Here is a 26,354-nt window from a genome sequence, read left to right on the forward strand (position 1 = left end):
TGTATTTATAATAAATTATATTTTATATAATTAATTGCACCCTGTTTCATTAGCTGCACAAATTAACTTTAGATCTTATCAATAAAAGAACTGGCGTTTATATGTCCGCCAATTAAATTTTTCATTTTTCATATTTCCTAAAAAAATATGAAATCATAATTTTTATGATTTCATATCTTATATGAAATAAATATCCGACAACTTCCATTGCTCAGCTGTTTTGAGATGGAGTCAATTGATGCACTACTTGATCGCATGCAGGGATTATCCCTAGAGGTTGCGGATCTGCGTAATTCGGTCACACGGTGTCAGAATGCTCTGGTATCAGGTGCAATAGGAGGAAGTCAAATTTATGGGGAGCCTAAAGTTGCTCTCCCTGATAGATTTGCAGGGGGTGTGGATAACTTTATCCGCTTTAAAGAGTCATGCAAGTTGTATTTTCGGCTACGTCCATCTTCGTCTGGTGATGAGAGTCAGAGGGTAGGGATAATCATTTCCCTGCTCAAAGGGGACGCGCAATCCTGGGCCTTTTCTCTGCCGTCCGGTTCTCTGGCCCTCCTATTAATTTATAATGATCCAGATCGGGTCTCGATGGTGGAATCTAAATTGCGTAATTTATTACAAGGTGAACATACTGCAGAGGCTTACTGCGTTGAGTTTAGGAGATGGGCTACCGAGTCAGAGTGGAATGACCCCGCGTTACGTAGTCAGTTTTGTCAGGGGTTATCTGAGAGATTTAAAGATGCCCTTGCTTTTCATGAGTACCCGGATACATTGGAGAATGCTATGTCTTTGGCAGTACGGTTAGATAGACGTATTAGAGAGAGGTGTAAGGTTCCCTCCGCGCAAAGGATCCCTTCGGTGAGTGGTTTCGTCTTACATGCTCCCAAGGGTGATATGACATTGTAACTCTGGGGTAGGGGAGGAACCCATGCAGCTGGGTCAGGTATCTTTCCGTTCTGGTAGTAGGAACTTTAGGAGGTTGCATAAACTATGTTATTACTGTGGAAAAAGTGGTCATTTTAGTTTTGCTTGTCCTTTTGTTAAACTGCATGTTGATGAGAAAGAATCACAAAGAGGTTTACTTAAAGAAAAAAAAAAACATCCCTGACTCTTGGTAGTGTGAATGGGGTGGTGGAGCTAGCAGGTATGCAAGCTCCCTGTAATAATCGTTTTCTCCTTCCAGCTATGGTGGCGCTAGACTCAAGAAATTTTTTTGTTGAAGTATTCATTAACTGTGGTGCTGGGGTAAACCTTATTGATTTTCTTTTTCTTCAAAATCTGGGTTTAAGTACTTGCACTTTAGAAAGAGAGATTCCGGTTTTCGCAATTGATTCTTCCCCTCTTTCTCAAAGGAGTCTCACTCATATTGCTCATGGAATTCTGTTAAGGGTGGGTGATTCACATGTTGAGATTATGTCTTGTTTTGTCATGAAGGACTTGCCCGCTCCTATAGTCTTAGGGTTAACGTGGTTGACAAAACATAATCCAATTATAGATTGGCAAGCAAGACAGATCATTGGTTGGAATGAATTTTGTTCGGACAATTGTCTTGGCACATCTATCTCTGGTGTGTCTACTACGGCTCTACCTCAGTATCTCTCAGATTTTGCGGATGTCTTTTCGGAGGGTGGGGCTCAGGAATTGCCCCCTCATCATGACTATGATTGTCCAGTTAATCTCACCCCAGGGGCTAAGTTGCCAAAGTCTCGGCTTTACAATTTTTCTCAACCTGAAAGAGAGGTCATGCGGAAGTATATTGCCGAGAGTTTGGCAAAAGGTCATATTAGGCCATCTAAGTCTCCGGTGGCAGTGGGTTTATTCTTTGTAAAGAAAAAGGATGGATCGCTGAGACCTTGTTTGGATTTCCGGGAATTGAACCGTATTACGGTCCATGATCTGCATCACCTTCCTTTGATCTCCGATCTTTTTGATCACATTGTTGGAGCCAAGGTGTTCTCCAAGTTGGATTTAAGAGGGGCCTACAATCTGATCAGAATCAAGGAAGGGGATGAGTGGAAAACGGCCATCAACACGCACAAGGGTCATTTTGAGAATCTGGTTATGCCTTTTGGGTTAACGAACGCGCCAGCGGTATTTCAGTGTCACGGGGTTCCGAAGGTGCACTCGGTCCCCCATTGCCCGCAGAACTGTTGCTTAGCTTTTGGAATGAGGTTCTGTGTTTGACCTCATTCCCAGGGCGGCTTTACTAGCTGGGTGGCTCCCTGCTCCTAGTCTGCCTTGAGCGCCGAGCTGATCACTCGGTGCTCGACTGGTTGGTCTGTCGGTCATGTGATGCTGGCCACGTCACATGACCCTCACTTCCCACTATAAATACAGGCAGCCTGCTGGCTACAGGTTGCCTGTTAATTTCTAGGCTCCTGGCTATTTGTTGGACTACTGAATATTTACCTGATCCTGTTCCCTGACGATCCTCTGCCTGCTCCTCCTGTACTGCGCATACATCCTGGTATTGTGACCTCGGCTCCCACCTGACTACTCTCTTAGGACTCCTCTTGTACTTCGCTACTCTCCTGGTATTTGACCCCGGCTTCTCCTGACCATTCTTTGCTTAATCCGTTGTACTGCGTAGCTCTCTTGGTTCTGACCCGGTCCGTTCATGTTCCGTATTTTGTCTTGTCTGTCTTCCCTGCACATATCCTAAGTTAGGGATTGCCGTCCAGTTGTCCCCTGTCATCAGGACTCGTGAGGCAAGTAGGCAGGGCCAGGGGTGAGGGTGGAGCGCAGTGGTCACTACCCTTCCCCCTGTGTGTGTGTGGACGTGACCGTTACATTCAGCGATTCGTCAATGACATTTTCCATCATTTTGTGGGGAGGTTCGTGGTAGTTTACTTGGATGACATTTTAATTTACTCTCCGGATCTGAAGACCCATCAGGATCACGTGAGACAGGTTCTGACGATCCTTCGGGAGAATAAATTATATGCCAAATTGGAGAAATGTGTGTTTTCTGTGCAGGAGCTTCCGTTTCTGGGATATCTGCTTTCTGACTCTGGTTTTCGTATGGACCCCGAAAAAAGGTCCGGGCGGTTCTGGAATCGGACCGACCGGAGAATCAGAAAGCTTTGATACGGTTTTTGGGGTTTACTAATTATTATAGAAAATGTATCTTGAACTATTCTACCATTGTAAAACCTTTGACCGATATGACTAAGAAGGGCGCCGACGTCTCTGTCTGGTCGGATGAGGCATTGCAGGCCTTTTCGGCTATTAAGGAATGTTTTGCGTCTGCTCCCATTCTGGTGCAGCCCGATGTGTCTCATCCATTCGTGGTGGAGGTTGATGCATCAGAAGTGGGGGTTGGAGCAGTGCTGTCGCAGGGTTCATCTCCTGGCAAATGGGTTCCGTGTGCTTTTTTTTCCAAGAAGCTCTCGGTCACCGAGAGGAATTATGATGTAGGAGATAGGGAATTGCGTCACTGGTTGGATGGGGCGTCTCACCCCGTTACAGTATATACGGATCATAAGAATTTGGCTTACCTGCAATCTGCCAAGCGTCTGAATCCTAGACAGGCCAGATGGTCACTGTTCTTTACCAGGTTCAATTTTGTGGTTACTTTTCGCCCCGGGGGTTAAAAACGTCAAGGCAGATGCGTTGTCTTGCAGTTTTCCTGGGGGATGTGATTCAGAGTATCCTGCTCTGATTTTGGCTGATGGGGTGGTGGTCTCCGCTCTGTATCCCAAATTGGAGATGGAGGTGTTGGGAGCCCAGGAGGGGGCTCCTGGTTCTTGTCCCCCAGGGAGGTTGTTTGTTCCTGATGGACTGCGATACAAGGTATTCAAGGAACATCACGATACTGTCCTTGCTGGACATCCTGGTGGTAAGTCCACCTTTGATCTTGTGTCGCGGAGGTTCTGGTGGCCCGGGTTACGTAAGAGTGTTGAGGATTACGTAGCAGCTTGTGAAACCTGTGCACGGTCAAAGGTTGCTCATACTCGACCTGCTGGTTCACTTCTTCCTTTGTCTATTCCATCTCGTCCTTGGACGCACTTGTCTATGGATTTTATTACGGATCTGCCGAGTTCCTCCGGGAAAACAGTAATTTTGGTGGTTGTTGATAGAGATGGTCCGAATAGTTTGCCGGCGAATAGTTCCCGGCGAACATAGCTTGTTCGCGTTCGCCGCGGCGGGCGAACATATGCGATGTTCGGTCCGCCCCTATACATCATCATTGAGTAAACTTTGACCCTGTACCTCACAGTCAGCAGACAAATTCCAGCCAATCAGCAGCAGACCCTCCCTCCTAGACCCTCCCACCTCCTGGACAGCATCCATTTTAGATTCATTCAGAATCTGCATTCTCAGTGAGAGGAGGGACAGTGCTGCTGCTGCTGATTCAATAGGGAAAGCGTTAGCTAGGGCAGTGTTCTGTGTCCACAGACTCATCTGCTGTAAGGACAGCGTCCTGACAGCACCCCAAAAAGCCCTTTTCAGGGCTGGTACATCAGTCTGCTTTTTTTTATTTTATATATATATATATATATATATATATATATTGCAGTTACCTGCCCGTGTGTGAGAGGCTGCAGGCTCAGTCACAGACAGTACTGTGTGCACACCATTCATACAGGGTGTGACAGAAAATACCTTGCAGATACAAAATAATTCTATTTAATATTTTTCTGTGATATAATCACAGTTGCAAGCCAGTGTGTGTCAGGCCCACACAGACTGTATTGTGGCCACTGGCTAGTGGCTAGGCCTCCACTTATACCGTTACAGGGTGTCACTCACTCACAAATGCCTTGCAGAGAAAAAAAAATTATATTTAATATTTTTATGTGATATAATCACAGTTGCAAGCCCGTGTGTGTCAGGCCCACACAGACTGTATTGTGGCCACTGGCTAGGCCTCTACTTATACCGTTATAGGGTGTCACTCACTCAAATACCTTTCAGATAAAAAAAATTCTATTTAATATTTTTCTGTGATCTAATCACATTTGCAAGCCCGTGTGTGTCAGGCCCACACAGACTGTATTGTGGCCACTGGCTAGGCCTCCACTTATACCGTTACAGGGTGTCACTCACTCACAAATACCTCGCAGATAAAAAAAAAATCTATTTAATATTTTTCTGTGATCTAATCACAGTTGCAAGCCAGTGTGTGTCAGGCCCACACAGACTGTATTGTGGCCACTGGCTAGTGGCTAGGCCTCCACTTATACCGTTACAAGGTGTCACTCACTCACAAATACCTCGCAGATAAAAAAAAATTATATTTAATATTTTTCTGTGATATAATCACAGTTGCAAGCCCGTGTGTGTCAGGCCCACACAGACTGTATTGTGGCCACTGGCTAGGCCTCCACTTATACCGTTACAGGGTGTCACTCACTCAAATACCTTTCAGATAAAAAAAATTATATTTAATATTTTTCTGTGATCTAATCACATTTGCAAGCCCGTGTGTGTCAGGCCCACACACACTGTATTGTGGCCACTGGCTACTGGCTAGGCCTCTACTTATACCGTTACAGGGTGTCACTCACTCACAAATACCATTTAGATAAAAAAAATTATATTTAATATTTTTCTGTGATCTAATCACATTTGCAAGCCCGTGTGTGTCAGGCCCACACAGACTGTATTGTGGCCACTGGCTAGTGGCTAGGCCTCCACTTATACCGTTACAGGGTGTCACTCACTCACAAATACCTCGCAGATAAATAAAAATTATATTTAATATTTTTATGTGATATAATCACAGTTGCAAGCCAGTGTGTGTCAGGCCCACACAGACTGTATTGTGGCCACTGGCTAGTGGCTAGGCCTCCACTTATACCGTTACAGGGTGTCACTCACTCACAAATACCTCGCAGATAAAAAAAAAATCTATTTAATATTTTTTTTGTGATCTAATCACAGTTGCAAGCCAGTGTGTGTCAGGCCCACACAGACTGTATTGTGGCCACTGGCTAGTGGCTAGGCCTCCACTTATACCGTTACAAGGTGTCACTCACTCACAAATACCTCGCAGATAAAAAAAAATTATATTTTATATTTTTCTGTGATCTAATCACATTTGCAAGCCCGTGTGTGTCAGGCCCACACAGACTGTATTGTGGCCACTGGCTAGTGGCTAGGCCTCCACTTATACCGTTACAGGGTGTCACTCACTCACAAATACCTTGCAGATAAATAAAAATTATATTTAATATTTTTATGTGATATAATCACAGTTGCAAGCTAGTGTGTGTCAGGCCCACACAGACTGTATTGTGGCCACTGGCTAGTGGCTAGGCCTCCACTTATACCGTTACAGGGTGTCACTCACTCACAAATACCTTGCAGATAAAAAAAAATTCTATTTAATATTTTTCTGTGATCTAATCACAGTTGCAAGCCAGTGTGCGTCAGGCCCACACAGACTGTATTGTGGCCACTGGCTAGGCCTCCACTTATACCGTTACAGGGTGTCACTCACTCACAAATACCTCGCAGATAAATAAAAATTATATTTAATATTTTTCTGTGATATAATCACAGTTGCAAGCCAGTGTGTGTCAGGCCCACACAGACTGTATTGTGGCCACTGGCTAGGCCTCCACTTATACCGTTACAGGGTGTCACTCACTCACAAATACCTTGCAGATAAGTAAAAATTCTATTTAATATTTTTCTGTGATCTAATCACATTTGCAAGCCAGTGTGTGTCAGGCCCACACAGACTGTATTGTGGCCACTGGCTAGTGGCTAGGCCTCCACTTATACCGTTACAGGGTGTCACTCACTCACAAATACCTCGCGGGCGTAACCCTTACACTACCTGATCGATACAACATCATACCTGATTGTATACACACACTGGATGTTTTAAACCACGTTGTTCAAAAAAAAAAATGGATTGTTAGGTGATTTATGCCCTTTATGGATTAAAGTCCAACTCTGCGTCAACTATGTAATTTTTTATGAGAGTTTTGCCATGGATCCCCCTCCGGCATGCCACAGTCCAGGTGTTAGTCCCCTTGAAACAATTTTTCCATCACTACTGTGGCTAGAAAGAGTCCCTGTGGGTTTTAAAATTCGCCTGCCTTTTGAAGTCTATGGCGGTTCGCCTGGTTCGCCCGTTCGCGAACATTTGCAGAAATTTTATGCTCGCAACATCTCTAGTTGTTGACCGTTTTAGTAAAATGGCTCACTTTGTATCGTTAGCCAGTCTGCCCAATGCCAAGACTCTTGCTCAGATTTTTGTTAATAATATCGTGAAATTGCATGGCATTCCCTCGGATGTGGTTTCTGATAGGGGCACGCAGTTTGTCTCCAGGTTTTGGAGGGCGTTCTGCTCTCGGCTTGGCATTTAACTTTCGTTCTCTTCGGCTTTTCATCCGCAGCCGAATGGGCAGACAGAGCGTACTAATCAAAACCTGGAGACCTACTTGAGGTGCTTTGTGGCTGAGAATCAGGAGGACTGGTCCTCATTCTTGTCCCTAGCAGAGTTTGCTTTGAATAACTGTAGGCAGGAGTCCACGGGTAAGTCGCCATTTTTTGGCGCATACGGTTTTCATCCTCAGTTTGGTACCTTTTCTGGGACTAGTTCCTCTGGGATGCCAGAGGAGGAGAGATTTTCTTCTGCCTTGTCTTCTATCTGGCGGAGGATACAAGTGAATTTGGAGAAGATGGGTGAGAGGTATAAGCGGATGGCTGACAAGAGACGTATGACTGGTCCGGACTTGTGTGTGGGTGATCTGGTGTGGTTATCTACTAAAAATATTAAACTGAGAGTACCATCTTGGAAACTGGGTCCAAGATTTATTGGACCTTGCAAAATATCTGCGGTGGTCAATCCAGTAGCGTTTCGTCTGGATCTTCCGCAGACTTGGAGGATCCATGATGTGTTCCACAAGTCTTTACTGAAGAAATATGTGAAACCGGTGGAACCATCGCCATTGCCTCCTCCCCCTGTTCTGGTTGATGGAAATTTAGAGTTCGAGATCTCCAGGATTCTCGACTCAAGAGTTCTTCGGGGTTCCCTTCAGTACCTGGTACACTGGAGGGGATACGGCCCTGAGGAGAGGATGTGGATGTTAGTGCCAGCCGACTGGTGAGGGCTTTTTACAGATTCCACCCGGATAAAGTTGGGCCGGGGTGTCCGGAGGTCACCCGTAGAAGGGGGGGTACTCTCATGCCCTGCTCAGGCTATGTGCGGAGGTCTGCCAGGTTAGCAGCACGTGTGTAGCCTTTTTTTTTGTTTTGGAGTTGAACTATATCCGCCTCCCTTCAGGTGCATTGGGTGGGGTCGTTGGTTTGAGTTTAAATTACACCCACTCCCAGTGTCCTGTGCGGGTTATAGCTTCTGTCTGGCTCTGAGAAAGGAAGGAAGGAAGGATTTGCTGTTCCTACTCAGAAAAGATAAGTTGTTTTTTGTTTTCTTCTGGTTGTCTGTCTAGGCTGTTAGAGAGACAACGCCTGCCCCCTCCAGGTCCTGAGGGAGCAGGCTGCCTCTATCCCCCTTTCATCATCTTAGGGATTTTAGGGAATCTTCAGCCTAGGCACGAGGACACGTTATTTCCACCTTCAGGGTCTGAACGTGGGCATAGAAGTCTACGGAGAGATGGTAGAGATTTGTCAGGAGGTGACCTTTATCCCCAGTTTCTTGCCTAGACACTTGTTTATTTTCTGTGTATCTGGTATCCTGTCCGCCGTGACAATATGGAGCTCCTTTCCTTCTGTGCTCTGCATTGTGCCCTTACAGCAGTTTAAGACCACATATGGGATGTTTCTGGAAGCTTCAGAATAAGGGTAATAGATATTGTGTAGGGTTGAGCGAACCCAGTGTTTTGTACCTGGACCCGAACCCGAAAGTTCGGGTTCGAGTTCGGTGTTCGGCGATTTAATGGCGCTTTTTAAAAGGCTGCAGGGCAGCCTATCAACAAGCGTTTAACTCATGTGCCCTTAGAAGCCATCACAGCCATGCCTACTAATAGCATGGCTGTGATTGGCCAAGTGCAGCATGTGACCCAGCCTCTATATTAGCTAGAGTCACGTAGCGCCGCACATCACTCTGCTCTTACTAGTTGTAGGGATAGGATGCTGCTGCTGTGAGGGAGAGATTAGGAAAGACTCTAATATCTGCACTTGGATCAAAGTCTGCGATCTACAGCGTTTTTTGTTTGGGGGTGCAATGCAACATTTTTGTACCCTGCCCTGAGCCCAGTGAGACTGAAAAAAAAAGTTTTAATCCGTCTATTAGTTAGGTGGGCGTCGGCGGCCATTTTGTGCAACAGCAGTGCACAGCACTGCATATGTGCCAGGGACAATCATTTAATCCTGTTCTTGTAGTTCAGTGGCTGAAAAGGGAAAATAATAGAGTCTGTGAGTTCAGGGACCCAGGGGGTGACATACCCCATTTTTTTCTGTACAGTACCCCTGTGCTGCATTTCTGAGAGTGAAATATAATCAGTTAAATCCATCTGTTCCATTGTGGGGTGACATATTTAAATTTTTTGTTGTAAAGTACCTCTGGGGCCTGCACTGCACATGTGACAGGCAGGCACATAAATTCAGCAAATCCATCTGTTCCATTGTAGGGGTAACATATCCACCATTCTTTATGTAAAAAACCCCTGTGCTTAATTTGTGAGATTAAAATATAATCCTTCTGTTTCATTTATGGTTAAAGAAACCCTTTTTTTTTAGCAATAAAGTACCTTTTTGCCCTGTGCTGCATTTCTGGCAGTCCCATAAAACCGCCAAATACTAAAGTTACATTTTTTGTTGAAAAATTCAAATTTTTGTTGCTAGAAAGTACATTTGCGGCCTACACTGCGTTCCTGTCAGTCAAATAAAACCATTAAATACCGCTGTTACATTTTTTGGCTTCAAATTCCCATTTTTGGGTGTAAAGTACCTCTGAGGCCTGCACATGTGTCACAATGGGGAGTGGGGGAAACCTCCCACCGTGCGGTGCCAAACGATAAAGGGGATTAGCCTGGCCAAAAAGGAGTGATAAGGGAGCAGGTCACCTCCTACCGCGTCCCTAATCCTCTCCCTGACTCCTCACCATATGAGCGGACCCCGATGGTGGGACGGCTCATACACGGGATACCTAATATCCTGAGTCGCCCTGGAAATTCCTCACATAGGAGAGAGACTACCTGTTCATCCTCAACACGGAGGAACAGGAGTCTCTAACTAAGGCCAGGCTGCAAGGAGGGGGAAACACATACAGCTAAAGGAGATGGCAGGTAAGTGAAACCAGTAACATACTTACCTGCCACAGACACACTGACTGGAACCCGTGCACAAGTGCTAGTGTCCACACCAACATAAAAGGACACAGCACACACCACAAACCACACAGGAACCCAGGACACCATAGCTGCAATAACTTGAGACAGGTGAATGACTAGTAAACATGACACCAAACACAACCAGACATGTAACACCAAACTGTCATGGTCTTACCTGCTTGCTGCTCTCCTTCGTTTGACATGTGCTGGCGGCCATCTTGGGTCCTGGGTTTCTTGTAGCCTTCCACCCTGCGGCTCCTCCTTCCCCTGGGAGGAGCTGGATGCCTAGCTCATATATATAGGAGGTCTGTGGCTTCAGTTCCTTGCTTGGTCCTCTTGTGTTCACATGCTTCTAAGACTGCTGCTGCTTCTGGTTCCTGATCCTGGCCTTGTCTGACTACCCTGCTGGTTCCTGATCCTGGCTTCGTCTGACTACCCTGCTGGTTCCTGATCCTGGCTTCGTCTGACTACCCTGCTGGTTCCTGATCCTGGCTTCGTCTGACTACCCTTCTGGTTCCTGACCTCTGGCTTCGCAAAGACTCTGCTCGGTTTCACCATCTGTTTGGACTTTTGCTTTACAGCTTTATTTTCAATAAAGCCTTCTTATTTTCACTTATCTCTTGTTGTACGTCTGGTTCATGGTTCCGTGACATTAGGACCAAGCCATGAATTCTGACGGTACAGGGCCATCCTCGCTACCCACGCTGGTTGCCAGACTTGATCAGCAGGATCACCTGTTGGGTCGGTTCGCTGTGGCGTTGCAAACCCTGCTTGAACGCACGGCTCATTTCGCTCCCGTTGCCGATGGGTCGGTTGTCGCTCCTGGGCTCGCTCCTACTGCCGCTCCGGTTGTTGCGCCAGAGTCTACCCCGACACCTGTTGTTGCGCCTGCGGTGTTTCGGGGTATGACCGGTTCTGCCCCTCTTCCACAGCGCTTTGGGGGAGAGCCAACTCAGTGCCGAGGTTTCCTTAACCAGGTGGGCATTTATTTCGAGTTGCTGCCACATGCCTTTCCTACTGAGAGATCAAAGGTGGGCTTCTTGATCTCGCTGCTCTCGGACAAGGCCTTGGCCTGGGCCAGCCCTTTATGGGAGAACAACAATCCGGTGGTTGCCGAGTTTTCCGGTTTTGTTGCTTCTCTTCGGAAGGTATTCGATGTGCCGGCTCGTGCTGCCTCTGCTGCGAAGCTCCTTATGTCCATCAGACAGGGTTCACGATCCGTAGCTGAATACGCCAATGAGTTTCGTACCCTGGCAGCAGAGGTGGGCTGGAATAATGAGGCTCTGGTCGCTGCTTTCTCTCATGGTCTCTCGGATGCCTTGAAGGATGAGGTTGCAGCTAAGGACCTACCAGTTGAGCTCGAGTCTCTTATTTCTTTCCTGATTTTGATTGACACCAGACTCAGGGAGAGACCTTCCTTTAAGGAGAACCTGCGGAGGTCTTCTAACAGATTGGTGCCTACGTTTGCTGTCCCACCCGTGCCTCCCTCTCCTCCCACGCCTCCTGGGGATGACTTGTCTGGGGGTGAACCCATGCAGCTGGGGTTTGCTCGCCTGTCCGAGGGGGAGAGGGCACTCCGGAGACGCGAGGGCCGATGCATGTACTGTGGTCTCGGTGGGCATTTTCGGTTGGCATGTCCGAACCGTCCGGGAAACGCTCGTACCCTGAGATCCTGTCGGGGGCAGATCTTGGGTGGAGTCTCCTCGTCCCCGGTTTCCCGTGTTGACAAACCACTGATCACTGTTGTCCTCTCCTGGGTCGGGGGCTCGGTGACGACCCAGGCGTTGGTGGACTCTGGTGCTGGTGGTTTGTTCATTGATAGTGTGTTCGCTGCCGCCAATTCCATTCCTCTGCAGGCTCGAGGTTCCCCACTGGCTCTTGAGGCGATAGACGGCAGACCCCTTCTGCCGCCACACGTGACTCATGAGACCCTTCCGGTGGGGATAGCCATTGGTGCCGTTCACAGAGAGTCGGTCTGCCTCCAGGTTATTTCGTCTCCACACTACTCGGTGGTCTTGGGGTACCCCTGGCTCCAGAAGCATAATCCGACTTTCGATTGGAGATCGGTCGAGATCCTCTCGTGGTCACCGCAGTGTGGGGCTAGTTGCATCCATGGGTCTGTCAAGTTGCTGTGTACTTCCTCGGACTCTCTGTTGCCTCCTGAATACGAGGAGTACCGGGATGTATTCGATAAGGTGCGCGCGGTTGCCCTACCTCCGCACCGCCCATACGATTGTGCCATAGAGTTACAATCTGGTGCCGTTCCTCCTCGTGGCAAAGTCTATCCACTGTCGGTAGCGGAGAATGAGGCCATGGAGGAGTACGTGAGGGAGGCGCTTTCACGCGGACACATTCGCAAATCTTCGTCCCCGGCAGGGGCTGGATTTTTCTTTGTGAAAAAGAAGGGCGGTGAGTTGAGGCCTTGCATCGATTACAGGGGTCTCAATCGCATCACGATCAAGAACGCTTACCCGATACCCTTGATTTCCGAGCTGTTCGATCGCCTTAAAGGGGCCACGGTCTTTACCAAACTCGACCTGAGGGCGGCATATAACCTGGTAAGGATCAAGGCGGGCGATGAGTGGAAGACCGCGTTTAACACCAGGAACGGTCATTACGAATCCTTGGTTATGCCCTTTGGGTTGTGCAATGCGCCCGCAGTCTTTCAGGAATTCATCAACGATGTTTTCCGTGACCTGTTGCAGCAGTGTGTGGTAGTCTATTTGGATGACATCTTGGTATATTCTGAATCCATGGAGGCCCACATTCTGGATGTCAGACGAGTGTTGCAACGGTTACGAGAGAACAAGCTGTTCGGTAAGCTTGAGAAATGCGAATTTCACCGATCCCAGGTAACCTTCTTAGGTTACATCATTTCCGCTGAGGGGTTCTCCATGGATCCTGAGAGGGGTTTCGGCTGTCTTACAGTGGCCCCAGCCCAGTGGTCTTCGTTCCCTGCAGCGCTTTTTGGGCTTCGCCAATTATTATCGGAAGTTCATCAGGGACTTTTCCATGCTGGCCAAGCCTCTCACGGATCTGACCAGGAAGGGCAGTAATTCCCAGGTCTGGCCGCTCGAGGCCATCCGAGCTTTTGAGGCCCTAAAGTCCGCCTTTGTGTCGGCTCCGATTCTGTCGCATCCCAACCCTGGGTTGCCCTTTGTCCTCGAGGTGGACGCGTCTGAGACGGGAGTAGGCGCCCTTCTGTCTCAGCGTAGAACACCAGAGGGTCCTCTGCTTCCTTGTGGGTTTTACTCCCGGAAACTGTCTTCCGCGGAGTGCAACTATCAGATTGGTGACAGGGAGTTATTGGCCATCGTGCAGGCCCTTAAAGAATGGAGGCACTTGCTCGAGGGTTCGGTGGTTCCGGTTCTCATCCTGACGGACCACAAGAATCTGACCTACCTTTCTGAGGCCAAGAGATTGACACCACGTCAGGCCAGATGGGCTCTGTTCTTGTCACGTTTTAATTACGTGGTCTCCTACCTACCCGGTTCCAAGAACATCAGGGCGGATGCCTTATCACGGCAGTACTCCGAGCTGTCCAGGGAGGAGTCGATTCCGACTTCGGTCATACCTCCGAATCAGATCCTGGCCGCCATTCGCACCAGCCTGACCTCTCCCCTGGGTGAGCAGATTTTGGCGGCTCAATCTGGTGCTCCCTCTGGGAGACCCAACGGCAGATGTTTTGTGCCTGAGGAGTTGCGCACTCGGTTGTTGCGAACCTACCATAACTCCAAGACCGCGGGGCATCCTGGAAAGAATCAGCTGTCCTGGGCTGTTTCACGTCTGTTCTGGTGGCCTTCCCTACGTTCCGACATCGCCGCATATGTAGCGGCATGCTCCGTTTGTGCCCAGAGTAAGTCCCCTCGGCACCTTCCGTTGGGCCTTCTGCAACCCATAGCCACCGGGGAGCGCCCATGGTCACACCTGGGGATGGATTTCATTGTGGACCTCCCTGCATCCCGAGGCCATACGGTCATTCTCATGATTGTGGATCGGTTTTCCAAAATGTGCCACTGTGTTCCTCTCAAGAAGTTACCCTCTGCACAAGAGTTGGCCACGATTTTTGCCAGGGAGGTCTTCCGGTTGCACGGTTTGCCTAAGGAGATTGTGTCGGATCGGGGGAGTCAGTTTGTGTCCAGGTTCTGGCGCGCCTTTTGCTCCCAGTTGGGGATTCATCTCTCCTTCTCCTCGGCCTACCACCCTCAGTCCAATGGGGCCGCAGAACGATCCAATCAGGCCTTGGAGCAATTCCTTCGTTGCTATGTCTCCGATCACCAAGACAATTGGGTTGACCTCCTGCCTTGGGCTGAGTTTGCCAGGAACACGGCGGTGAACTCTTCCTCTGGGACGTCTCCCTTCATGGCCAATTATGGGTTCCAACCTGCCGTGTTACCGGAGGTATTCTCTCCCCAGGATATTCCGGCTGTGGAGGATCACCTTTCCGTCCTACGTGCTTCTTGGGTACAGATCCAGAAGTCCCTTGAGGTCTCTGCGCAGCGCCAGAGATTCCAGGCTGATCGCAGACGAGCGCCTGCTCCTTCCTACCAGGTCGGAGACCGTGTATGGTTGTCCACCCGCAACCTCAACCTTCGAGTGCCCACTCCCAAGCTGGCGCCTCGCTTTGTTGGTCCCTTCCGAGTGCTTCGCAGGGTAAACCCGGTAGCCTATGCCCTTGCACTTCCTCCTGGCATGCGGATCTCCAACGTGTTTCATGTCTCCCTGTTGAAGCCACTGGTGTGTAATCGTTTCACTTCCTCGGTTCCTCGGCCTCGTCCGGTCCAAGTGGGCAATCGTGAGGAATATGAGGTGAGCAATATCCTGGACTCACGCCTGGTCCGCGGTCGGTTGCAGTTTCTGGTCCATTGGCGTGGTTATGGTCCAGAGGAGCGTTCCTGGGTTCCCTCCGCAGATGTCCATGCTCCTGCCTTGCTCCGAGCCTTCCACGCACGCTTCCCTCAGAAACCGTTTTGTGCTCCGCGGAGGAGGGGCCCTTGAGGGGGAGGTACTGTCATGGTCTTACCTGCTTGCTGCTCTCCTTCGTTTGACATGTGCTGGCGGCCATCTTGGGTCCTGGGTTTCTTGTAGCCTTCCACCCTGCGGCTCCTCCTTCCCCTGGGAGGAGCTGGATGCCTAGCTCATATATATAGGAGGTCTGTGGCTTCAGTTCCTTGCTTGGTCCTCTTGTGTTCACATGCTTCTAAGACTGCTGCTGCTTCTGGTTCCTGATCCTGGCCTTGTCTGACTACCCTGCTGGTTCCTGATCCTGGCTTCGTCTGACTACCCTGCTGATTCCCGATCCTGGCTTCGTCTGACTACCCTGCTGGTTCCTGATCCTGGCTTCGTCTGACTACCCTTCTGGTTCCTGACCTCTGGCTTCGCAAAGACTCTGCTCGGTTTCACCATCTGTTTGGACTTTTGCTTTACAGCTTTATTTTCAATAAAGCCTTCTTATTTTCACTTATCTCTTGTTGTACGTCTGGTTCATGGTTCCGTGACACAAACTAGACATTCAAACACCCTGCACATAACCCACTCCATACAAATAGGGACAAGAAGGGAAGGAGACACTGGGATGACATAGAACATCTATGACCACAAGGGTGGCCCTCACTGGAAAGATGGTAAAGCCAGGAGCAGAGAACCACCAGCATACACCAAGGCTGGAAGAACTCAGAGCTTCAGGCATCCAGCAGAGGCTAAATAGCCCAAGCAGCCACACCCACACACACATAAACCCAGTGTTCACAAAACACTAGGAAGGGAGTTAACCCTTCCAACACCAGACAAGGGAAGGAAGCCACTTAAAGGGGAAGTGCACACACAAGCAAACTAAGCAACATGTTACCACCGGCAACAGCATGTTTGGCAACCCTGTCACGGCAATCACCCAGAAGGCCGAGACACTGCCACTGCATGCTCTCACAGCAACACGTTGCCGTGGGCAACCGCAAGTGTGGTAACAGTGTCACAGCGCAAACCAAAGGCCGTGACAACATGTGACAGGCAGACACATAAATTCACCAAATCCATCTGTTCCATTGTAAGGGTGACATATCCACCATTTTTTATATAAATAAAAACCTGTGCTTTATTTGTGAGAGTGCAATATAATCTCAGTTAAATCCATCTGTTTAATTGTGTATGAGAAAAAAATTTGTCTGTTCCATTATTGGGTGACAATAACCCATTTTTCCCGTCAAAAAAACCCTGCTCTGCCTAGGTGACAGGGACCTAAATTTCTAAAATTCATCTGTTCCATTGTTGGGTGACATTAACCCATTTTGGCCGTCAAAAAGCCCCTGCTCTGCATTGTTCACAAGGAACTTAATTTAGTAAAAACATCTATTACTTCTGTGGGTGACCACAAAAAATGAGGAGAGCATCAAATAAAGGACGTGGCCCTGGTCGTGGTGCTGCTGGTGTTGGTGGAGCTCCTATTGCTGGGAGAGGACGTGGTTGATCTGCGCCAGCTGCATGCGCACGAAACACCTTCCTCAAGTGCAAGTAGGCAACAGAACCTTCAGTGTTATTTGGTAGGGCCGAATGCGGCTCTACGAATGGTGAGGCCAGAACAAGTACATGCAATAGTAGATTGGGTGGCTGACAGTGCTTCCAGTTCCTTCACATTGTCTCCCACCCAGTGCCCTGCTGAAAGATCAGAGTTGGCACCTGCAGCCCATGGCCATCAGTCTTTCACCTCACCCCCTTGCAAATCAGCCAAGCAGTCTGAGCCCCAAGTCATGCAGCAGTCTCTTCTGCTTTTGATGACTCTGCTGGCAGGGTTTCCCAGGGCCATCCACATAGCCCTGCCCCAGAAGTGGAAGAGATTGAGTGCACCGATGCCCAACCACTTATGTTTCAGGATGAGTACATGGGAGGACCACCAGAGCACGTCTCGGATGATGACGAAACACAGGTACCAACTGCTGCGGCTTTCTGCAGTCTGCAGACCAACAAGGAGGGCAGGGGTAAAGAGTGGGTGAAAGGTGATGTGGAGGATGATGAGGTACTAGACCCAACATGGAATCAAGGTCATGCGAGAGACGTGTGCAGTTTGGAGGAAGAGGCGGTGGTTGCACAGAGGCACCAGCACAGCAAAGAGGGAGCAGGGTGCAAAAGCGTCTGTTACATTCTTGGGTGACATTTTACCATTTTTGCTGTGAATAAACACCTGCTCTGCATAGGTGACAGGGACCTAAATTTCTAAAAATCGTCTGTTACATTCTCAGGTGACATTTTACCATTTTTACCGTATACAAATCCCTGACAATAGGTGACAAGAACCTAAATTTTGTAAAATCGTCTGTTCCATTGGTGGGTGACATGAACACAGTTTTGCCGTGAATAAACCCCTGCTCTACATAGGTGACAGGGACCTAAATTTAAAAAAATTGTCTGTTACATTCTCGGGTGACATTTTACCATTTTTGCCGTATGCAAACCCCTGCTCTGTATAGGTGACAGGGACCAAAATTTTCAAAAATTGTCTGTTCCATTGGTGGGTGAAGTGAATCCAGTTTTGCCATGAATAAACCACTGCTCTGAATAGGTGACAGGGACCTAAATTGGGCACATGGCCTGAGATTTCCCTTTACGCCTTGGAGGTGCTGGCTTGCCCTGCAACCAGTGTATTGTCTGAACGTTTGTTTAGCATGGCAGGAGGGATTTATCACAGACAAGCGCAGCCGCCTGTCCACAGCCAATCTGGACAAGCTCACGTTCATTAAAATCAACCATGCAGGGATCCCACAGGACTTGTCCGTACCTTGTGCAGAATAAACATGTATACCGGCCTCACCCAGCCATTTTTGTACTCCAGTGCACTTTCTCTTTGTTTTATTTTTTATATTTACCAATGTTTTGGGGTCTACCAAAATTAAAAAATAAATAAATAAACAAATAAATAAAAAACAAAAAAAAACAACAGTGTTGGCTACCTCCATCGCCGCTTCCACCTACACCGCCACATCCACTGCCTCCTCAACCTCCTACTCCATATGGACCTCCTCCTCCTAGATCAAGATTATTATTTTATTTGTTTACGTATCTTATGTTATTTTCAGTCATTTCCCTATCCACATTTGTTTGCAGAGCACTTGCCATGCTCTTAACCACATTTTCCTGCCTTTTGCAGCCCTCTAGCCCTTTCCATTACTTTTTTAGAGCCATTTTTGTGCTCCAAAGCTCGGTTCTCCATTGACTTCAATGGGGTTCGGGGTCAAGTTCGGGTCCCAAACTTTTTTGCGAAGTCCAGCGAACTCGTCGAACCCAAACTTCCAGGTGTCCGCTGAACTCTAATATTAAGTTTTGTTTGGCTGTTAACCCTTGCTGTGTTACAGGAAATAATGGATTAAAATTGAAAATCTGCCAAAAAAGAATCTCCTTTTTCCTTTAATTCTTGTGGAACACCTAAAGGGTTAACAAAGTTTGTAAAATCAGTTTTGAATAACTTGGCTGTAGTTTCTAAAAGGTCATTTGTGGGTGTTTTTTACTATATACAGTCAGGTCCATAAATATTGGGACATCAACACAATTCTAAAATTTTTGGCCCTATACACCACCACAATGGATTTGAAATGAAACTAACAAGATGCCCTTTAAGTGCAGACTGTCAGCTTTAATTTGAGGGTATTTACATCCAAATCAGGTGAACGCTGTAGGAATTACAACAGTTTGCATATGCGCCTCCCACTTGTTAAGGAACCAAAAATAATGGGACAGAATAATAATCATAAATCAAACTTTCACTTTTTAATACTTGGTTGCAAATCCTTTGCAGTCAATTACAGCCTGAAGTCTGGAACGCATAGACATCACCAGACGCTGGGTTTCATCCTTGGTGATGCTCTGCCAGGCCTCTACCGCTACTGTCTTCAGTTCCTGCTTGTTCTTGGGGCATTTCCCCTTCAGTTTTGTCTACAGCAAGTAAAATGATGATTGACTTGGCCATTCCACTTCTTTCCCTTAAAAAACTGTTTGGTTGCCTTTGCAGTATGCTTTGGGTCATTGTCCATCTGCACTGTGAAGCACCGTCCAATAAGTTCTGAAGCATTTGGCTGAATATGAGCAGATAATATTGCCCGAAACACTTCAGAATTCATTCTGCTGCTTTTGTCAGCAGTCACATCATCAATAAATACAAGAAAACCAGTTCCATTGGCAGCCATACATGCCCACGCCATGACACTACCACCACCATGCTTCACTGATGAGGTGGTATGCTTAGGATCATGAGTAGGGATGAGCGAACCCGAACTGTATAGTTCAGGTTTGTACTGAATTTTGGGGTGTCCGTGACACGGACCCGAACCCGAACATTTTCGTAAAAGTCCGGGTTCGGTGTTCGGCGCTTTCTTGGCGCTTTTTGAAAGGCTGCAAAGCAGCCAATCAACAAGCGTCATACTACTTTCCCCAAGAGGCCATCACAGCCATGCCTACTATTGGAATGGCTGTGATTGGCCAGTGCAGCATGTGACCCAACCTCTATATAAGCTTGAGTCACGTAGCGCTGCACGTCACTCTGCTGTTACAAGTGTAGGGAGAGGTTGCAGCTGCGACGTTAGGGCGAGATTAGGCAGTGATTAACTCCTCCAAAACACTTAAACAGGTAAAAATATAGAGTTCGGACCGCGCATATCATCAAGGTCAGTATGCAAACAATTTTTCTTTCTTCCTTCTCCCTTATGACAGAGAACCAAGGGCTGCTCAAGGAGTGAAACCCGGGTCGGGCAAAAGTTTAAGACGCTGGGATTTTTAAATGCCAATTTTAAAGAGCGTGTTTGTGAGTATGTGCAAATAAAAAACTTTTAATCAAACACCAACAGAGCTTCACTATTGCAGAAGCCACTTTTATTCACAGAAACCTCTAGGAAAAGAAATCGAAAGGAAAAACAGCAGATTCACCTGGGGTATATCTGAATTAAGTCCGTGTGCAGATCCTGCGGTATTGCATGAGAACGTGGATCTCCGCCAAAATAAGAACAGCAAGCTACGGAGGGATTATATACACGCCTTGGTTGACATAGCGCTGTGTAAGTATAATCTGTGCAGTGCAGGTCACCTAATCATACGGACTTACACTATTTTAAACTTTTATTAGTTGCAGGATATCCATATAAAAGGATATTTGCAGCCCTTGGTTCTCTGTCATAAGGGAGAAGGAAGAAAGAAAAATTGTTTGCATACTGACCTTGATGATATGCGAGGTCCGAACTCTATATTTTTACCTGTTTAAACGTGATTGATCCCACAACACTTTTCGGACCTGCAGCACAGCATTGTTGCGGACTGGTGACTAATTTCTTTTATATCCAAAACACTTAAGACAGTGATCGATCTACAGCTGTGGATCATTGAACTGCTGCTATTCAATTGCTCACTGTTTTTAGGCTGCCCAGAGCGTTTTTCAGTCACTTTTTTCTGGGGTGATCGGCGGCCATTTTGTGGCTTGTGGTGCGCCAGCACAAGCTGCCACCAAGTCCATTTAACCATCAATAGTGTGGTTATTTTTTGGCTATATCCTACATCAGGGGCAAGCTGCCACCAAGTCCATTTAACCATCAATAGTGTGGTTATTTTTTTGCTATATCCTACATCAGGGGCAAGCTGCCACCAAGTCCATTTAACCATCAATAGTGTGGTTATTTAAATCTATGCAGATAGGGTCATTCTCAATAACTTCACACACACGCTACTGTGCAATTCCAAGTCTAATTCTGTGTGTAAACGTATACCTGTCACCTAGCGCCTAAAAAATAGGCCTCAAATTTATATTGAACAAAATCACTGTAGAATTGCAGTGGCCAATATGGCGGAACTGCTCAAGCCCCAAACACTGTAGCGTGTTTCTCATTGGGCGAGCAGTCCCATCGCATGTGAACCACAGAAATATCGTGGCAGATATGGAGGAGCTGCTCAAACCCCAAACACTGTAGCGTGTTTCTCATTGGGGGAGCAGTCCTGGGACTGCTCGCCCAATGAGAAACACGCTACAGTGTTTGGGGTTTGAGCAGTTCCGCCATATTGGCCACTGCAATTCTACAGTGATTTTGTTTTATATGTCTTGAATGTGCCTTCATCTGGCAATTGAACATTCCTTTGCACCTGGAATCCTTCATCACATGGTCTGATATGGGTGGGGCTCACAGTCTTGCTTTGTTCACATTGCACTGGCTGTCCTGCTAGGCATTTGTGTGCAGGCTGGGCTGTGAGCTGGATTACATCACCTTCAGACCGTGTTCACACCACAGTTAGCGTAGTGGTAGGACCCTTTGCCATGCTGAGTGACCGTGACGTGCAATGATGGGCTCCGATATTTTCCTGACAGGAATATATTGGCGAAAGTCTCAGCTTTTAATATCTGCTTGTATGACCAACTAGTATAGTCAGTGGCATATCCTCTTGGTGCATTTTTCTCAGTGATTTACTCAAATTTATATTGATCCAAATCTGTCATTATTGCTTTAGCTGGTCAAGTTATTTAGTGTCCGTCAAAGCACAGTTTTTGTTCTGGGTTGAAATACAATTCCCAATTTTGCAATTCTCTAAATTAGTGGTTTCTGCTGTATCAGGCCTACTTTAAATCTATCCCTAAAACGGTATATAAGATTCAAGGTGCAGATAGGGTTATTCTCAATAACTTTACACACACGCTACTGTGCAATTCCAAGTCTAATTCTGTCCGTAAACGTATACCTGTCACCCAGCGCCTAAATACTAGGCCTCAAATTTATATTCAGCTAAATCTGTCGTTACTGCTGTGCCTTTATTAGTGTAATACGGTACCTAAATAGATTGCCAGATAGTGTTAGGTGTCTGTAAAAAAAGGCCTGAATTTGAATTCAATACATTGGGCCAAATAATATTTTTCTTATTGTGGTGAACGGTAACAATGAGGAAAACATCTAGTAAAGGACGCGGACATGGTCGTGGTGGTGTTAGTGGACCCTCTGGTGCTGGGAGAGGACGTGGCCGTTCTGCCACAGCCACACGTCCTAGTGAACCAACTACCTCGGGTCCCAGTAGCCAGCAGAATTTACAGCAATATTTGGTGGGGCCCAATGCCGTTCTAAGGATGGTAAGGCCTGAGCAGGTACAGGCATTAGTCAATTGGGTGGCCGACAGTGGATCCAGCACGTTCACATTATCTCCCACCCAGTCTTCTGCAGAAAACGCACAGATGGCGAATGAAAACCAAGCCCATCAGTCTGTCACATCACCCCCATGCATATCAGGGAAACTGTCTAAGCCTCAAGTTATGCAGCAGTCTCTTATGCTGTTTAAAGACTCTGCTGGCAGGGTTTCCCAAGGGCATCCACCTAGCCCTTCCCCAGGGGTGGAAGAGATAGAATGCACTAACGCACAACCACTTATGTTTCCTGATGATGAGGACATGGGAATACCACCTCAGCACGTCTCTGATGATGACGAAACACAGGTGACAATTGCTGCGTCTTTCTGCAGTGTGCAGACTGAACAGGAGGTCAGGGATCAAGACTGGGTGGAAGACGATGCAGGGGACGATGAGGTCCTAGACCCCACATAGAATGAAGGTCGTGCCACTGACTTTCACAGTTCGGAGGAAGAGGCAGTGGTGAGACCGAGCCAACAGCGTAGCAAAAGACAAAGAGGAAGCAGTGGGCAAAAGCAGAACACCCGCCGCCAAGAGACTCCGCATGCTACTGACCGCCGCCATCTGGGACCGAGCACCCCAAAGGCAGCTTCAAGGAGTTCCCTGGCATGGCACTTCTTCAAACAATGTGCTGACGACAAGACCCGAGTGGTTTGCACGCTGTGCCATCAGAGCCTGAAGCGAGGCATTAACGTTCTGAACCTTAGCACACCCTGCATGATCAGGCACCTGCATGCAAAGCATGAACTGCAGTGGAGTAAACACCTTAAAAACAAGGAAGTCACTCAGGCTCCCCCTGCTACCTCTTCTGCTGCTGCCGCCGCCTCGGCCTCTTCTGCTGCTGCCGCCTCGGCCTCTTCCTCCGCCTCTGGAGGAACGTTGGCACCTGCTGCCCAGCAAACATGGGATGTACCACCAACACCACCACCTGCGTCACCAAGCATCTCAACCATGTCACACGGCAGCGTTCAGCTCTCCATCTCACAAACATTTGAGAGAAAGCGTAAATTCCCACCTAGCCACCCTCGATCCCTGGCCCTGAATGCCAGCATTTCTAAACTACTGGCCTATGAAATACTGTCATTCAGGCTGGTGGACACAGACAGCTTCAAACAGCTCATGTCGCTTGCTGTCCCACAGTATGTTGTTCCCAGCCGGCACTACTTCTCCAAGAGAGCCGTGCCTTCCCTGCACAACCAAGTATCCGATAAAATCAAGTGTGCACTGCGCAACGCCATCTGTGGCAAGGTCCACCTAACCACAGATACGTGGACCAGTAAGCACGGCCAGGGACGCTATATCTTCCTAACTGCACACTGGGTAAATGTAGTGGCGGCTGGGCCCCAGGCGGAGAGCTGTTTGGCGCACGTCCTTCCGCCGCCAAGGATCGCAGGGCAACATTCTTTGCCTCCTGTTGCCTCCTCTTCCTACTCAGCTTCCTCCTCCTCTTCTTCCACCTGCTCATCCAGTCAGCCACACACCTTCACCACCAACTTCAGCACAGCCCGGGGTAAACGTCAGCAGGCCATTCTGAAACTCATATGTTTGGGGGACAGGCCCCACACCGCACAGGATTTGTGGCGGGGTATAGAACAACAGACCGACGAGTGGTTGCTGCCGGTGAGCCTCAAGCCCGGCCTGGTGGTGTGCGATAATGGGCGAAATCTCGTTGCAGCTCTGGGACTAGCCGGTTTGACGCACATTCCTTGCCTGGCGCATGTGCTGAATTTGGTGGTGCAGAAGTTCATTCGCAACTACCCCGACATGTCAGAGCTGCTGCATAAAGTGCGGGCCGTCTGTTCGCGCTTCCGACGTTCACATCCTGCCGCTGCTCGCCTGTCTGCGCTACAGCGTAACTTCGGCCTTCCCGCTCACCGCCTCATATGCGACTTGCCCACCAGGTGGAACTCCACCTTGCACATGCTGGACAGACTGTGCGAGCAGCAGCAGGCCATAGTGGAGTTTCAGCTGCAGCACGCACGGGTCAGTCGCACTGCGGAACAGCACCACTTCACCACCAATGACTGGGCCTCCATGCGAGACCTGTGTGCCCTGTTGCGCTGTTTCGAGTACTCCACCAACATGGCCAGTGGCGATGACGCCATTATCAGCGTTACGATACCACTTCTATGTCTCCTTGAGAAAACACTTAGGGCGATGATGGAAGAGGAGGTGGCCCAGGAGGAGGAGGAGGAGGAGGAAGAGGGGTCATTTTTAGCACTTTCAGGCCAGTCTCTTCGAAGTGACTCAGAGGGAGGTTTTTTGCAACACCAGAGGCCAGGTACAAATGTGGCCAGACAGGGCCCACTACTGGAGGACGAGGAGGACGAGGATGAGGAGGAGGTGGAGGAGGATGAGGATGAAGCATGTTCACAGCGGGGTGGCACCCAACGCAGCTCGGGCCCATCACTGGTGCGTGGCTGGGGGGAAACGCAGGACGATGACGATACGCCTCCCACAGAGGACAGCTTGTCCTTACCTCTGGGCAGCCTGGCACACATGAGCGACTACATGCTGCAGTGCCTGCGCAACGATAGCAGAGTTGCCCACATTTTAACGTGTGCGGACTACTGGGTTGCCACCCTGCTGGATCCCCGGTACAAAGACAATGTGCCCACCTTACTTCCTGCACTGGAGCGTGATAGGAAGATGCGCGAGTACAAGCGCACGTTGGTAGACGCGCTACTGAGAGCATTCCCAAATGTCACAGGGGAACAAGTGGAAGCCCAAGGCGTAGGCAGAGGAGGAGCAAGAGGTCGCCAACGCAGCTGTGTCACGGCCAGCTCCTCTGAGGGCAGGGTTAGCATGGCAGAGATGTGGAAAAGTTTTGTCACCACGCCACAGTGAACTGCACCACCACCTGATACGGAACGTGTTAGCAGGAGGCAACATTTCACTAACATGGTGGAACAGTACCTGTGCACACCCCTCCACGTACTGACTGATGGTTCGGCCCCATTCAACTTCTGGGTCTCCAAATTGTCCATGTGGCCAGAGCTAGCCTTTTATGCCTTGGAGGTGCTGGCCTGCCCGGTGGCCAGCGTTTTGTCTGAACGTGTATTCAGCACGGCAGGGGGCGTCATTACAGACAAACGCAGCCGCCTGTCTACAGCCAATGTGGACAAGCTGACGTTCATAAAAATGAACCAGGCATGGATCCCACAGGACCTGTACATCCCTTGTGCAGATTAGACATTAACTACCTCCCCTTAACCATATATTATTGTACTCCAGGGCACTTCCTCATTCAATCCTATTTTTATTTTCATTTTACCATTATATTGCGGGGCAACCCAAAGTTGAATGAACCTCTCCTCTGTCTGGGTGCTGGGGCCTAAAAATATCTGACAGTGGCCTGTTCCAGTGGTGGGTGACATGAAGCCTGATTCTCTGCTATGACATGAAGACTGATTCTCTGCTGACATGAAGCCAGATTCTCTGCTATGGGACCTCTCTCCTCTGCCTGGGTGCCTGGGCCTAAATATGTGACAATGGACTGTTCCAGTGGTGGGTGACGTGAAGCCTGATTCTCTGCTATGACATGAAGACTGATTCACTGCTGACATGAAGCCAGATTCTCTGCTATGGGACCTCTCTCCTCTGCCTGGGTGCCTGGGCCTAAATATCTGACAATGGACTGTTCCAGTGGTGGGTGACGTGAAGCCTGATTCTCTGCTATGACATGAAGCCTGATTCTCTGCTATGACATGAAGACTGATTCTCTGCTGACATGAAGCCTGATTCTCTGCTATGGGACCTCTCTCCAATTGATATTGGTTAATTTTTATTTATTTTATTTTTATTTTTATTCATTTCCCTATCTACATTTGTTTGCAGGCGATTTAACTACATTTTGCTGCCTTTTGCAGCACTCTAGCCCTTTCCTGGGCTGTTTTACAGCCTTTTTAGTGCCGAAAAGTTCGGGTCCCCAATGACTTCAATGGGGTTCGGGTTCGGGACGAAGTTCG

This window comes from Bufo bufo, chromosome 2, assembly GCF_905171765.1.
Source record: "Bufo bufo chromosome 2, aBufBuf1.1, whole genome shotgun sequence".
Classification (NCBI taxonomy): Eukaryota; Metazoa; Chordata; class Amphibia; order Anura; family Bufonidae; genus Bufo; species Bufo bufo.